This window comes from Meleagris gallopavo, chromosome Z (assembly GCF_000146605.3).
Source record: "Meleagris gallopavo isolate NT-WF06-2002-E0010 breed Aviagen turkey brand Nicholas breeding stock chromosome Z, Turkey_5.1, whole genome shotgun sequence".
NCBI lineage: Eukaryota > Metazoa > Chordata > Aves > Galliformes > Phasianidae > Meleagris > Meleagris gallopavo.
This window is the reverse complement of record NC_015041.2, coordinates 55673541-55689279: the sequence shown is the minus strand read 5'-3', so window position 1 is coordinate 55689279 and position 15739 is coordinate 55673541. Positions and strand designations below refer to the sequence as shown.

Genomic DNA, 15739 nt, shown 5'->3' with positions numbered 1-15739 from the left:
TTAACTTTCTTCTTAAAATGTGTTACTCACACCAAGATCACTGCTGTAAACCTTCCAGCAGAGATCTGGATTTTATAACATCCACTTTCACTGAAGCACTAGTGAAAACATAACCAAAGAGATTAAATGCCTGTAACTGCATTTGATGGTTAAAGTAACAAACTGTGGCACTGTAAAAGATAAACCTGTTACCATGTAACATGCTGTAATTGGTTTCCCTGATATTAATCCAGTTGTCTCTGAAACTTCTTCCCTGAGTTACTGATGTTGAACTAGTGAATGTTCAGACTCCTGGCTTTATAATTGTGCTTCTCTTTTGATGTATAAGCTTTAAATTCATATCAGTGTGGAATATTTACAGCTTATGCAGCACGGCTGATTTACAAACCTGACATCTGGCTGCTTTGTGATTGTATAAATGCAAAAGTGCTGAAACCTTGCAGATTGTTTGGCTAGCCACAGTGATAAATTAGCAACAAATTGTTAAGTGATAAACTGCTCCACTACCATGGATGTTTTCAGCACTGCTTCCAAATCAGTGTGTCCTGTACCTGCACCTGCTGCCATAAGACAGCACCCCTCATTATAAAGAAGAAATGTCTTCCCTCTTCTTTCATTAGGTGGGTATCCACGATCTTCATGAATCATCATGGATGGACTTGGAATGTGCTAAGGAAGAGTAGTACCAGTGAGAGAGAAAAAGCAGATCCATTTCTGGAAAGGAGACATCCAGCAGCAAGGTCGTGGGCTATGAGAAAGGTTACAATACTCATGTGGGATTCTACCTTAATTTGTCTAGGAAGTGATGTACTTGATTATAAAATCAATATGCACCTCAGGATACCCTTAGTCCCCTTCCTAAATCAGGAAGTTTTGTTGTAGTAGGTAGAAGTGAAAAGGTGTGGATTACAGCTATTAAGAAAAACCTCTTCATGAATTTAAAAAGAAATATACCTTCAATTAACAACATTTTTTCTCCCTCAGATGGGTACTTCTGATTTAATTGCTACTCTGGAGGTTTGGCCAGTGCATGTCTGCAGTGTATCATTCAACATAATGCAAAGCATCAGATCAATGAATCTGAACATCACATCAGGCTTATATTTTCTCCAAAATCACAGAGTCACCACTTCATCCCCTGAGATGCACATAATTGAGAAGGGCATGTCAGGTCCTCCAACATGTTCCTAAAGGAAGCTAGCAGCCTTGGAGCTTCAGACCCTGCTCATCAAATTCAGGAATTCTCCTGCAGTTGTGAGCTGAATGGAGAAAGATGTCAGCCTGCAAAGCTGGTGGAAAGTGGGTAATTTGAGCCTTCACTGAGAGCTCTGAAGTCATCAGCAGATCATTCTGTTGGAATCTGAATTTCTTTTGAGCAGCTTCTTCAGATTCAGGTGCTCTCTGACAGACAGAGCCAGATAAAATATCCTTTAGAACCCTTAGGGACCATTTATGGATACTGCTTAGAATATGGTGAGACCTCTGAGCAGATACATGCAAACAAAAAATAAAGCTGAGACGATGCTAGACAGTGCTCAGGATGTGGGACAGACAATGCCAATGTACTAACTGTCAATTACCAGGTTAGCAAACTGACACATACTCTCTTCTGCCTCATCAGTGGCTCCACCACTTCAAGGGATGACAGGAATGGACAGTATATAGGCATGTGCTTGTTTGCTGGATGGATAAGCCCTTTATTTGCACAGCAATTACCTGCTGCCTCTTCTGCTCCCTATCAGACTCCCCTGTATCTAGTTCAGCAGCTCATTTTGTTACAGTAGAGTGTTAGGCATTCAGTGTTCCCTCGTAATATCTTAGCCTAAATCACCCATTTGTGTTGCTCTGAGCTCCAGCTAATACAAAACACTTTCACCTTGATCACAGTCAAACAAAGCAGAGTGAAGCACATCTCAGCCTCTTGTCTGAGCAAGGGATTCCTATGAGTTCTCACAGAAGACTGAAGCTCATTTCAGGAAGTTATTTATCAGTACATTTTAATACAAATTCACTCAGCAGCTTTCCTACGACATTTGTAAATCAACACCAAATTCTATGTGAGCCATTGCTATTTGTATAAAGTGTTCTGACAATGATATTTTACAAGCACTATTAAATCAAGCACATTTAATAATAGTATTTCTGGAACTAAAAAAGCCATTCAGTCTTGATTAATCAGATTTTAAATCTCTATTTCCACCCTTCCTTCTCGCCCACCATTTATAGTGGACATAGCTAATTATGTTCTATGCCTTTATGACTTACTCATCAATGTAGCACAAACATGTTTGGATGTTGCAGTAAATTAAACTTTTTGTACACAGCTTCAATCACCAACCTTGTCTATTACTCTTCACCTATGTATTTAACCAAGCTGAAAAATACTGTCATTCACACAAATTAAAGCTACTATGAATTTCTTTAAAATTTCAGTGACCACTGGTAACACTTCAGAATTCGTCCATGGAAAACAGTCTTCTGTTTACACAATAGTTCTTTCATTCCTTTATGAGGTGTAAACTTCATCATGCAATTTTACCTAATAACAGAAGCAATGTTGTGAAGATAACACTCTCACACATAACTTTAAGAGTTTAAAGATGCTGATAGGAAAATAACATAAAATATGCTGTTTGCCTGGCTACTCAATTGTTTACATAGCTAATTCATTCTTTGGTGAAGCTCCTTCAGCTGTATAATGAAAGATACACTACAGTGCTTGACATGGAATAAGTAAAAACTTAAACAGGAAAACAAACATGCGGACCTTGGGTCCTTATTGCCCTTTTCTATCACAGTCCTTGTCCATCTGAGGAGTTCCTTACAGGACGGTATCAAAGATGGAACCAGCAGATACGCTAAGCTGTCTCTGAATACTTTGCATTATCTGTCTATACTGGTAATGGCCCTGATTGCCAATGCCCACAATTTTCTCAGTTTCCTGAGCTGATATCGTGACTTGGTAATATCAGGAGAGAAAATGTTGCCAAAATTATGGAGGCACATGCTCACAGAACTTTACTGGTATGAAGTTCTTACATGATTATAAAACATAAAAAGTCCTACTGTAAAGGCAATTGCAGGATATGATTCTGCAGGAATAAAGCTGATCGTTATATAACATCAGAGCAGCATCCACTGGCTGATAAACCAGTCTTTTGTCACTACTTCTGAGTCAGCCAGATCATGCAAGCTCAGTGGAGAAAATTAGTCTGGCTGACAGAACACAGATGCACATGCCCCACATTTGTTATGAAGAACTGAAGATTTACTTCCAGCTATGTGGAAAAGGAGTTTTTGAAAGCAGTTCTCTAAACAAACAATTACATAGAAATCTCAATGAAGTATCACTATCCTGTTCCAATCTTTTTGTTCAGTTTATTTTTCTTTTTCTTTGGCTTGTGCCTTCTTACCGCTAGGGCACCTTCATGCGTGTAGTAGATGTCTCTGCAGAAGATCAACATAAAAGCACAATCTAGATAGGTACAAATCAATGGCCCTATATTCTGTCTCCAAAAGTGATCAAAAATCAGGGAGAAAAGGGAAAGTAAACATGATTCAACCTCACACACCAACATTCTCCATTAATCTACACTTAAGGGAATTTCTTGAATCTGATGTGTTTTGTCTATTTGGTAATTTCTATTATGTTCCATTTCTTCCTCTAAGAACAGGAAGAGGTCTTGTCTGGTTCCCCACTGAATTCAAATCAACCCCTCACACTTAAGAAAACATTGGTTAGAGTTTCTCAGGACTATTTTGCACTGTGTAAGCCAAACAGTGAATACATTTTTTTCATTAACCTGAATCCTATTGTTGATGTACTCTACTTCTCATAATAGGAACTCTTATTTTTTTCCAGAATGTTTCTTTTTTATTTTTTCTCCTGTTTCAAATTTACCTCAGAAAAGGAAATAAACAAATGTATAACCAAAGAATTAAGACAGACAGTGCAGTTAAACGCAAGGTGGGACAAATTTTTTTATCTTCCCTTACAGTCATATTAACCATTAAACATTTCATTCAATTTTTACACTGAACTTAGACTCAATTGTGAAGTTCAGACCTACACAGTTTTCTAATCCATATACAGCAGGCAGTATTTCATTATCTATTAATGGACAGTACAAGGAATAAATGGAGTGCAGAATGCATAAAATTCCTACATGCTCAGTTCATACAGACTCTGTGTGGCAAGTGGCATAGACTCAAGTAAGATCAATGCTCACTTATAATGCAGATATATTTCCTATCACACAAACTTGGTCCCTTTCTCCAGCCTTTACCTTACATTACTTCAAGTAAGGACGGATTAGTAGAGGAGGTGCTGGAAGGCTTTTGTACTACGGCAAACACAGTGGTACTTGCTAGTCATTGTAAATGGCAAGATTTTATAGCTACTGCAATTTTGAATGCTAGTACTTTTAGCTACTTATTTCTTCCCACTTCTTGGACAGTTATGATTTAGATACTAAGCTCCTTCATAGTATATACATTTTTTGGTCTTTTAAGAAAATAGAATGACAATGTTTCCCAGAAGAACTGCTACTAACCATTACTGCCCAATATTCTGAGAGATAAATATTCACAGCTTTATTCTGCCAGAAAGCAAAGATCATATGCTATCACAAGAGGTGAGAATTACTGAGTAAGTCAGATCAAAGCTGATCTAAACACCATGGCTGTGGTAGCACTAAGACTTGAAAAAAACACAGGAAAAAATGTTACATGGTAAAATAACCTTACTTTCTGATCACATTTGGACAATGATATAAATAGACACTTATCCTCTATGAATTCATCCAATTCATAAGCTTATTTATGTATTTGATCTTCATAAAATCACACAGTATATGGGATGTTTTCTTCATTTCTAAAAATGTACTGACTGCTATTCTCTGTAGTCATTTCTGACTTTTTTTAGTTATGTCCTGAGATTTGACTAAAAGTCAAAAACAATGCAAAACAAACCAAACAAACAACAACAGAAGAACAGCATAATCCCAAAACAAACTGATAAAAGTCTCTGAAATATTTTTAGCAATTAAAGTTCAAATTATTTACAAGATGGTATGGATACAAATCTTCCACTTAACAGGAGCAATTGTTTAGTATAATAGAGATGTATGACTAGTGACCGCGACACACAGCATGGGTTATTTCCAGGGTTATTGCATGGGTTATTTCCATGGGTATTGTGGAAAAACACATGAAAATAAATACCAGCATTCGTTTAGACTTTGCTACCTTTTGGAATCAAGATTCTGATATTTTATTTTGAAACATCAGATTCTTATTCTGCCACCCACACATGCATATATACTAGTTTGCTTCTTCTGCCTCCGGTAGACATTGTTTATCCTGGATACAAGCTGCTCTGTAAAAAAACATTGTATGTTATTGTTCCTCAGCTGTAAAAATCCTACCAATCCTACAGTCTTCTGTGGGCAATGTGCTTCTAAAGTTGATGTAATAAACAAACAAATATAACATAATAATAGAACTGTCTGTTTCGACTTCCATCCCTGCTATGGGATGGCTAAAATCAAATGGGGTTCAGTGAAAAGATCTGCATTTTGTAAGAATTGCCTTTGTTAGAATCATGGCATTGATTTGTCTTTTTAAGCATTTCTATTTAATCTGAGAAATAATGGGGTGATATAATGTAAAGTGACAGATGATCAAATTGTCTAGAAAGCTCCTTATATATATTCTTTACTCCAGTTTTTAAGACCACTGCCTAAATGACTGAGGTGCTGGGCTCAGATGAGATTTACAGATCTCCATAAAACTAAGGAACAAATTAAATTTGAATAATTAATTTTAATGTTTTCTTTTTTTCTATTTTTTTGTGCATTAAAGTTTAACTTGCTTGTATCTTTAAAAGCAAGAAGTAGCATTTAATTCCCAGAATTCAGTTCTCATTTCAGTCAAAATAAAATGGAAACACAAGAGGACTGCAATGTAAATTGACTAGTCCTGATTTTCACCTTCCTTGTGAGCTACCGTAATGGATGACAGACCTTTTTAAATCTCAGAGTTAGACACTGTGTTACATTTTTATACAACATGACAACATTTATTTCCATTTGCTCATTTTTTCTCCTGGAATGTTGTTACTCCATTTGAAGTTTGACTTTTCAGAGAGTTAAAAATACAACACTTTGCTTCCTTCACTACCTATCCTTTCTTGCCTTAATAGTAAGTGTCATTATTGTTTCACTAACGTAAAAAAAACAAACAAAACAACACAAAAACAAATATTATTTTATGACAGTTTTGCAGAAGAGTGCAACGTAAGCTGAATATTAAGAAAATATAGTGGAAAAAGATTGTGTCCTCCCCCTATGCATGCAGTTGGATATACAGTAATTCTGACATGCAAAATACACAAAAGACTCTGTCTTCATTCTCTCGTGTTTCATGATACGTATTTTAAATACAGAACTAATTTAGAGCATAAAAAATATTAACTTTTAATTATGTACACTATGAAGAGGAATAAAGGAAATAAATGGAACCACATTAAAACTCTTCAATAATCCCTAAAGAACTTTTAAATTCTCGTAAAACAAAAATTTAATTTTTAATATCAAATTACTTTCTAGGACTATGAATTATTGCTGTAAACCTCAGAAAACAAGCCTTCTAAGATCCTCTCAAATAGAAACAATTCTTCTGATGTATTTCAGAACACAAAGCAAATCCAATTCTGGTCCGGCAGTTTATATCAGTGTGCATTTGGAGGAAGTGAAAAGAATAAACAATTTGGTGGCAGCTGATGTGAAAAATGGTCAACCACTAATAACTAACTGGCAGCTGTTTTAAGGCTGCTCTGAGGTTTATTTGGAATGAAACAGTTCTGCCTGCGGAGTTAGATCTGCGGGCAGGAAATAGGCAAGCTTGTCCAACGAGCAAAATGAATGCATCGTTCGTTCACTTGTCACCAGACACTTCTCTACTGCTGCTGAAGTTAATACTCCTATTAGCTTGTTTGGATTTGGCACACATTCTCCTGATGTGCCATCCATCAGGGCCATATTACTGCAGTATTCATGTTCTGTCATCGTAGCTCACCACACTCATGGACTCATGGTACATGTGTGAACATATAACACGTATTTATATACAGAAAAATGATCATGCTACTTCCAGAGGTCTGAATGAAGAACCTATGCTATGTGAGAGACACTGAAAACAACAAGGCTTCCTTCTGCAGCGGTCTTGCATTCATACCTCATCTGTGAAGCCACTATGCTCTGAAGCCCATTTTGACTGTGGAAAAGTGAAGACATCCATGCTTTGCCAGTTCATTGTGTCAGTAAGTTTCATAATCTCAACACTGTGATGTTGATTAGCCAGTTACTCAAAAAACAACTTCTAAAAATCTCCTACTTTCACTCTTTGGCTCCATGCCATGACACCACCTGAATCTGTTTGGCATCTCTGGAAAAAAAAGCAAGTCTTAGCTACTCCTGCAACACGATACTGAGGTTTTTAAAAGGTCAAGATGCTCCACATTATGTATGAATGGTATTTTATGTGTGGTAAACAGCACAGTGTTCAGATTCAATATACCTGCCAAATAACAAATAAGACAAATATCACAAATTAAAGTCAATAAAAATAAATTCAGAAACAGGAATATGTAGTGAGGGCCTGTTTCTCTATTTATAAATACCCTACAAAGCCTCTGTAACATTTCTGTTGCCAAAGGGGATCATTAACCATCTGTGGTTAAGACCTTTAAAAAACATTCTGATAGTTTTCTTAATGCTTCATAACTGAAAATAGTATTTGTGAGTTCTAATTCTCATTACCTCATAAAAAAGAAGACCTACTAAGATGGGTCTAAATATTTTTACTTTTGTCATTGGAAAAAATAAATCCGTGCTTTTTACAGAGATATTTTCCTTTGGTGAGCTATATATAGAATTAACTTCTACTTGTGAAAATATTTTTCTGCTTAATTATACAACAAAGAAAAGCTGGTTTGAAATAGAATTAATATATCTTGTGGTTAATTAAACATGAAGCTTTTAAGAAGATCACTCTAACAACAAAAGCAATTAACACTTGGTTATGTATAGGATGTAATTAGGCAGGCAGTTCTTGTAATCCACAGGACTAACTTTTAAAGCATGCATTCCTTACTTATTTTAGGGAAAACTGTCAAACAAGGTCACAAGCACTACCAAATCAGGTAGTGCTCTGTCCAAATACCAAAGATAAATTATAGATTAGAAACCATGGCCCAATTCCAAGAAAATTTGTCTTAGTTTCTATCTTTAGAAATGCTGCATAGCTCTCAACTTTGGTAAGTAGTTGTACACCCAGACATAGGCTTGAAATAGGTGAGGAATTCCTCTGAGAGCTTATTCTGACACTTTACATTAAAAGATTCAAGGTGCTCTTGAACAAGACTAAGATAATTGAAGGAATGTTTAGCTGCAGTATTTTTATGTCTACTGTCATTTCCCTTTAAATTCTCTTCCTCTCCTTCTCATCTTTTCTGCTAAGGTTTTTCTCCTCTGTCATGTTTTCTGACAGGGAAACTGCTCTTGCGTTACTTGAGGATCAAGTAGGATGAATGTTATTAAGAAGGGTGGAAAGAGGGTCTTGCACAATACATTATAGTATAGACACACCTGAGTTAACATGGAAAATAAAATCAAAGAATACAAGATATTTAGTATTGTGCTGAGACCAACACTAAACTATGACTGGGATGCTATTTGGGAAAAAATACATGATGAAAACAGTGATCTAGTCAAGATTCAGAAGAAACAAGATAAATGTTCATATCTACTGTTAGGTGATGCTGTAACAAGCTGAAATATGGCTGATTCATTCTTCTGCTCACTGCTAGGTGAATGGCAGTCTAGTAAAGCACCCCACCTCTGAAGAAGGCTGCAGGGTAGTCAGTTGTCTCAGAATTCATATTTATATCAGGGCTTATTTGCCATCAAAACTCCTCTGTGTTTCTGCATCAATTTCATTATTTACTAAACAAAAATATACACAAGATTTCTGTTCAAGCTAGGAACTGATCAGTTTTTATCTACTTTATGGGGAGCAGAATAGGAAAATGAATAGCAGATGTTGGACAAAAATGTTCTGAAGTGAACTGAAATATCATAATACAGCTTCAGAGTTGTTAAACTGGTATCAAGACTAAAATGATGAGAACGGAAAACTGAGAGGCCAACCCAGTGAGGAGTAGCTTTTCAAAACCTTTGTGTATTTCACTTACATTGTCTTGACAGATATATGAAGAAAGTATAAAAGTGCCTTGCTTACTCAAGAAATAACATTTGGAAAATATTATACAAATGCAAAGGGCTAATAAAAACAGCAGAGCACAGTTAATAAAGCATTTAGCTATCAGAAAGCAGAACCAGTTCCACAAATGTTCTATTGCTTTGATTTTGCATCAGGTTTTGTCTTGTGTGTTTTTACATCTGGCATTTTTTGCTGTTTCAGTATACTTGACCTTGCCAAGGTCACTTTGTTTCTCTCCTTCATCTGTATTTTCTTGGTCATTCTTTTGTCTTATCTGGACTGAAAAGTATTGTAGGCAGACGGCTGTGTCCAGTTCTGCATGATCCTAAAAGTAATTCAGATGAAGCTACAAAAACAGTTAACAGTTTTATCTGGAAGAAGTAGGTGCAGTTTTGAAACACTGCCATGGAAGAAAGTGTGAAAAACAGCTTTGCAGCTTTTCCCTCTGTCTTCCTACCAAGCAAACTGTGCAGCCATTTTGTTGTTTTATACAGAACTAGTAGTTTCGGTTCACAGAGAGGGAGAAATACTATTTCAAAGGAAATTAAAACAGTGAAAAACTAACATCTTTCCATTCAAATTTAATGCATGCCTTTTTATAAATGGTGCTGCTGACAGTGTCAAGTACAAGCAAAATTCCCATTGTCAATACACAGTTACAAAATACACTTCAGATTCATATGCTATGTACATCAAAATTCAGAACAACCAGGGAGTTTTTGCTTAGACTCCCATTTTTTTTTTTTTAAAGCAAGATATAAAGCCGTTATTGTAATAGGAAATGGGTCATTATTCAATTTAACTTTCATCTGCAGGAGGGTGATACAGAGAAAAAAACATGAGTCAGTAAGAGAACCGACAGTGCTCTCTTGCAGCACTTTAGAGTTAGATATGATTCAACTGTTATGGAAACTTCTTGAGTAATTTTTGTAGTTATGATGAATCTGTTATGTTTCAAGGACAAGCTCTGGAACACAGAGTTAACCTCTTATTTTTTTTACAGAAGAATTAACAGGAGAAGTGGGAAACAATTCATTGAACATGGTAGGATATTTTGCAACAAAACTTTTTTCTCCTAAAATCCTAACCATAGCTACTTTAGAGTCCAGATGGACTCTTTACTGCTTGCACTTGCTCGTGAAGTTGTCATGCTATGAATTCATAGTCCAGGAAATAACAAATATGCTAAATCTGTTTGTTTCTCATTTCCCGGACACCTTGCAAAAAGATCTTCTGCATCCTCCTGTCCTTCTAATAATCTTCCTTGCATTTAGCCAAGGGCAGTAAAATCTATGATTTTACCAAGGTTTTAGATTTTCATACCTAACTGGCAAAATACAGCCCAAACATAGCACTGAAAAGCCAAAAATAAACCAAAATTTTATGCTGCCTTATTTAATTTTGAGGCTTAAATTTGATTACCACCATAAGCATTTCCATAAAATGAATTGCAGAAGAGAGCTCTGCAAAGTCAAAAGCAATTTAGGAAGGGCAATGCTGAAATGCAGAATTTAGTAACATTATTAATGTGAATAATGCATTTAACTTGAAATTTAACTTGATTTGGGAGAAAAACTGGGTTAGGGAGTGACCTCTGGAGTGGCCATCAAATATCTGCTGACAGGTAACTATGACTACGAAATTGGTGCATATCTCTTATATACCATTTCTCCAAGATTTGTGTGCATGTTAGTAGTATTAAAAAAAGCAATGGCACCAAAAGGAATTGTTCAGAGTTAAAAAAAATAAAATTCCTTGCTGTTTACCTCTAACTACACTGTCCTAGAACCAACAAGTGATCAGCTTGTTGCAAAACTAACTATGAGGCTTATGGGCAAAAGGTGACCTGCTTAGAATTCCAACCAAGGCAGTGCAAACTAGATATAATTAACAATGTGCAATTTATTAATGGGTACCTCTTTTTACCTGGTTGTGTCTTTGACTACATCACTGGGAACTATTTATCTGCTACCATCTTATTCTATCACTGGCTACTTTCTACAGGAAAAATTTATAGTGAGTTTCTGGGAAAGTCTGAGAAAGAAAAGAGCTGTATTAATGGTTTAATCATAGCCTGCCTTGTTATATGGCTACATGCTGTGGACAAGCAAACTGATCAGAGTATTAGTGAAACTCCTCAATGCCAACTTAAGATCAAGACGATGCCAAAACTGAGTTAAGGACTTCAAGCAGAAAATGAAAGCTACCTTGCAAAAAACAACAAGAAAATAAAAACATAATTTTGAATTGAAAAAAAATAAAATAACCATTATTGACCATAAATAGCTTTCAATAACCCAGTAACAAACATGGTAGAAAGCAAGGTTCATCTCTGTACAACTTTTCTATTTGTAATCTGCAAGCTTACTTTTCTGCTAGTTAGAAATTATAATTAAAAATGAATGACAGCCTTGCTTCTGAAAAATGAAAAACACCTTTTGTTGTGATAAATGTAAAGGACATTGGATGCTTTCCTGATTGATCTGCTAGTAATGGCTATGGTATTAGTGCTGTAAAAAAGATTCACCCCCTTCATTTATAATGCTTTGTATTTAAGCTTACAATACCAATAGAAAACTTCTGTATCTTTCAAAGAACAGTCACAATATGCTGCTCAGCACTCCAGGCCTTCTAAAAGTCATGTAATTTTCTCATTAAATTAATTACTAGATTGGTCTTAAGCTAACATTTTATCCTATTCCGATTTTGAGTACTTCAAGTCCTTACTTAATTAAGATGTTGTTAAGCACTTCCTTTTTCTTTCCAGTGCGTGGGTAGGAAAATAAAATATTTAAGCTGGTGGCCAGACAGAAATCACGTATTTGTCTACTTCATTGGTAGAAATACTTGCTTTGCTAATGACACAATTCAAAAGATAATAAAACCATCCGCATAACTTTCTCCTTCTGCATTGTTCTCAGCATTTATGAAACTCCACAGAATAGTAGCTTCGTATGTGGTAATAATCTGCAGATCTCATTAAGAATAAACTGGCATATATGGCAAAACAGAGCAGAAGGAGGCAGATGAAATAACAGAGGAGTAGCAAATACCAGATGAAAAGCAGAAAACAACATTAAAACAATCAAGCTAATCAACATGAGATGAAAAACATTATTTTCTTTGCCATAAAAAAAAAGGAAGGATTCACCTTTCAGAACTCTCAGCATATAAAAATGCATGTTGTAGTTTAAGCTGATTGTCTCTCTGAATAATAAAGTAAGGTCACATCTCAGTGGTCCATAATAGAAAATTCAGACAACTAGTTAGGGTATGATGAGTTATTCCCTGACTATTATTCCATTGACTACAGAAGGAGTCTAAGAAAATAGTAAGAAGTAGCCATTTTAAGATATACGTACATTGAATAAGTACATTCATATATAAAGCTGTAAATCTAAAAATTGCTCTAATTTAGTCTCTTTGTCATATAGTCAATAGCTTAGTGAAACATTACAAAAGGGCTGAGATGTCTCTCTAGGCTCACACTAGCCATGCTTTGAACAAGGATACTAGAACTGACATTAGGCATGGTTACTGTCTGTCTCCTCTCAATCTCAATTTTTTTCAGTTATTTAGTCAATTAGTGATGAATAGCATATTATATACATTTCTGGAAATACTGAAGAAACATAGCACAAAAGTCTGATTTCTACAAGAGTACTGTACAAGAAGAAGAAATGGAAGACTAGTCCATTTTAGACTTTAAATAGCTATAGCTCTTTTATCTGATGATTTAGAAACTCAAAGCATTGTAAAGCAATGCTAAGCAATGAAGTAAACACTAAAATCACATGACAGTTTGTACATTATGATGTTTTTGCATATACTACAATAAAAACTAAAGAAATACTTGGAATTCTTCATTTTCAAGCAAGAGACTTTGTGATGTAGGAAAATGGAAACAAAGAGTAAGTCAGATTGCATCACTGAGACAACTGTTTTTGAACAGTGTTGATGAAGAAGACTCAAGAATATTATCTAATACTAGAGGTTAAGCTGGCAAGAGAAACAGTCATGCCAAATGTGTTGCTATTACTACTGACAATTATCGCATTTGAAAAATATGTAGGTATATGTTTGCCAATCTTCAAAACAATCTCCTATCCTTATCAGAATGTTTCTTTTCTAACAGAGTCTAGCTGTTTCCATCACATGCAATCAGTAAAAGAAACATTATCAGACATTGTTTATTGCTCCACTCTACTGTTTAAGGGAAGGATGATTTCCTTAAATCATCGGAGCTCAGTGGTAGCAATATAAAACAACTGTGAATTAGTATTACAAAGTTTATTGCTTATGTACATCAAGCTGCAGAACCTTCTGCTAAGTTAGCAGCAAAATAAAACCTAAGAAAATATGTGAAAGTCAAACTTGCACTGAGTAAATTGTTTTGAAGTTTCAAGTACAAATAGAAACACAAAGCTACAGCAGTGCTGCTGGTGAGCTGAAGATAATATGGTCAGGCAAATGAACCTCAGCAGGATTCCTGGATGGGCATCCTTTTCATCCAGCTGTGCTCAGTAGAGATACGGTCCTTAGAAAAGAAAAAAAAACACCCAGCATATCACTGGTTTCAAATTAAAATACCAATATCTATGTGTTGTTAGAATGAACTAAGGTAACATGCAAAACAAGTGAAGGAGATTGTTGAGGTGGGAAAAAAAAAGCTCCAGCTATTTGGAGAAACCAAATGAAATGAGAAGCCTCAGCTGCAAAGAATATTGCATAGGACAGCAGTTCAGAGAGACAGCATCAAAGAAATTACTTGCTGAAACACTGTGCAAAGGACAAACAGGCAAAGGCGTTAAAGGACCAGGCAGAGATACAGAATGGAAAATCAATACAATGACAAATATGGTATGGAAATATTTAATAACAGAACTTTAACTAACGGTAAGCAGATGAAAGTGCTTCTTTCCTGACCTCAAAATTTATAGCCGTGGAAAACTAACAGTAGAATGGAAATGGATTTTAAAGAAAATCTTAATTCTAATGAATGATAGTCTTGGCTAGAAAAATGAAAAATACAAAGGTTGAAATTATATTGACAAGAGCAGCCATCAAACATCTGAAAGATAAGAATCTTTTCTATAAACTTTATAGCCTCAGTGCCTCATTCTGGGCATAAGGCAGGAAGGACTTCAATATTTACTTCACACCAAGAGCTGAAAATACGAGAGTGGGTAACCAACTGGACTGACAGACATGGGTTCTGTCCAGGAGAAGTGCAAGCACCCTCAAAGCTGAAAAAACAGCCTTCGTACAGAATATCAGCAAGGAACTCTTGCAAAAGACAGTGACCTGACTTGAAGTAGTAAACCATGCTGACAAACAAATTAGAGTGATGAGAGAAATGAGGCTGCCTTTAAAGAAATTTAAGTTTGTGCTTTTCTTCCTTTTTCTCAGTAATTAATCTAAAATGCTTTACCTTGGTTTGTTTATGTTAAGGTTATACATAATTACGGGAAGTAAACCATTACTTCTAAATTTCATGCCTCTCACCCCCATCTTCTGGTTTGGCTATAATAATATTCAGATAATTTCACAAAGGTGTTTCCAAAATAAAGGATATCCCTAAGGAAAAGCATTTAGGAACAGAAAGAGTTGCTGGAACTCACTATTCCATTTAGATTTGGTATTATGAACAGCTATATTGTTCAATAACACCAAACTGCATGTATTTCGACTACAGTGAGTACAGAGACAATAAAGATGCAGATTACCTAAGTAAATGGAGGGTCCTATGCTATGAATTAGGTAACAGACATATGGCTTTTGCAGCATCATCTCTACAGGAATGGCAAGGCTGTCCCTTGAAGCAAGCACAATGGGTAATTCACATCCATAGGATCATGGAACCGGAAAAGACCTTCAAGATCATCAAGTCCAACCATCAACCTGACTCATCAAGTTCCACCACTAAATAACATCTCTTAATGCCCTGATTATGGATGAGCTGGAAAATGACAGTTTTGATCATCTTAACTCATTAACTTTTCTCTCACAAAATACTTTCTTCCCTGTCTAATGATGATATTTGGTATAAACGAGAGTTATGAGGGGAACCTGAACTTCACCGAGTAGAACTTAGATCACAACAGGTTTCCAACAACTGCAGCACTGTTGTTATTCTTAAACTAGATCTGTCTCTTCATATTCCTGTATTTTGAGCTAAGTTATGGATGTAGTAATCCTGAACATTTCAAAGCAAAGAACTTACTTATTACTGCCTGCATTTTAACATGGATAGAAGATTCAGAAATTTCCCATTTGAATGGGAGACAGAGTAAAACAACTCCAGACCATGATAAAAAATTAGTTATCCTCAGAAAAAAGAAATGTGATTGGTGACAATCAGTGTTGTTTCACTAAGGGCAAATCATTTGTGACAAATCTGGTGGCCTTCTACAATCGGTTGTATGAATCCTTTTTATTTTATTTTATTTTTATTTTT

At 35.6% G+C, this 15739-nt stretch overlaps 1 protein-coding gene across 1 annotated transcript in view; it reads right to left on the bottom strand.

Annotated features, from left to right (window-relative positions):
• EDIL3 (EGF like repeats and discoidin domains 3) overlaps window positions 1-15739 on the bottom strand; it is a 224372-nt gene that overhangs the window by 35852 nt on the left and 172781 nt on the right. The gene's annotated exons all lie outside the window — the stretch shown is intronic.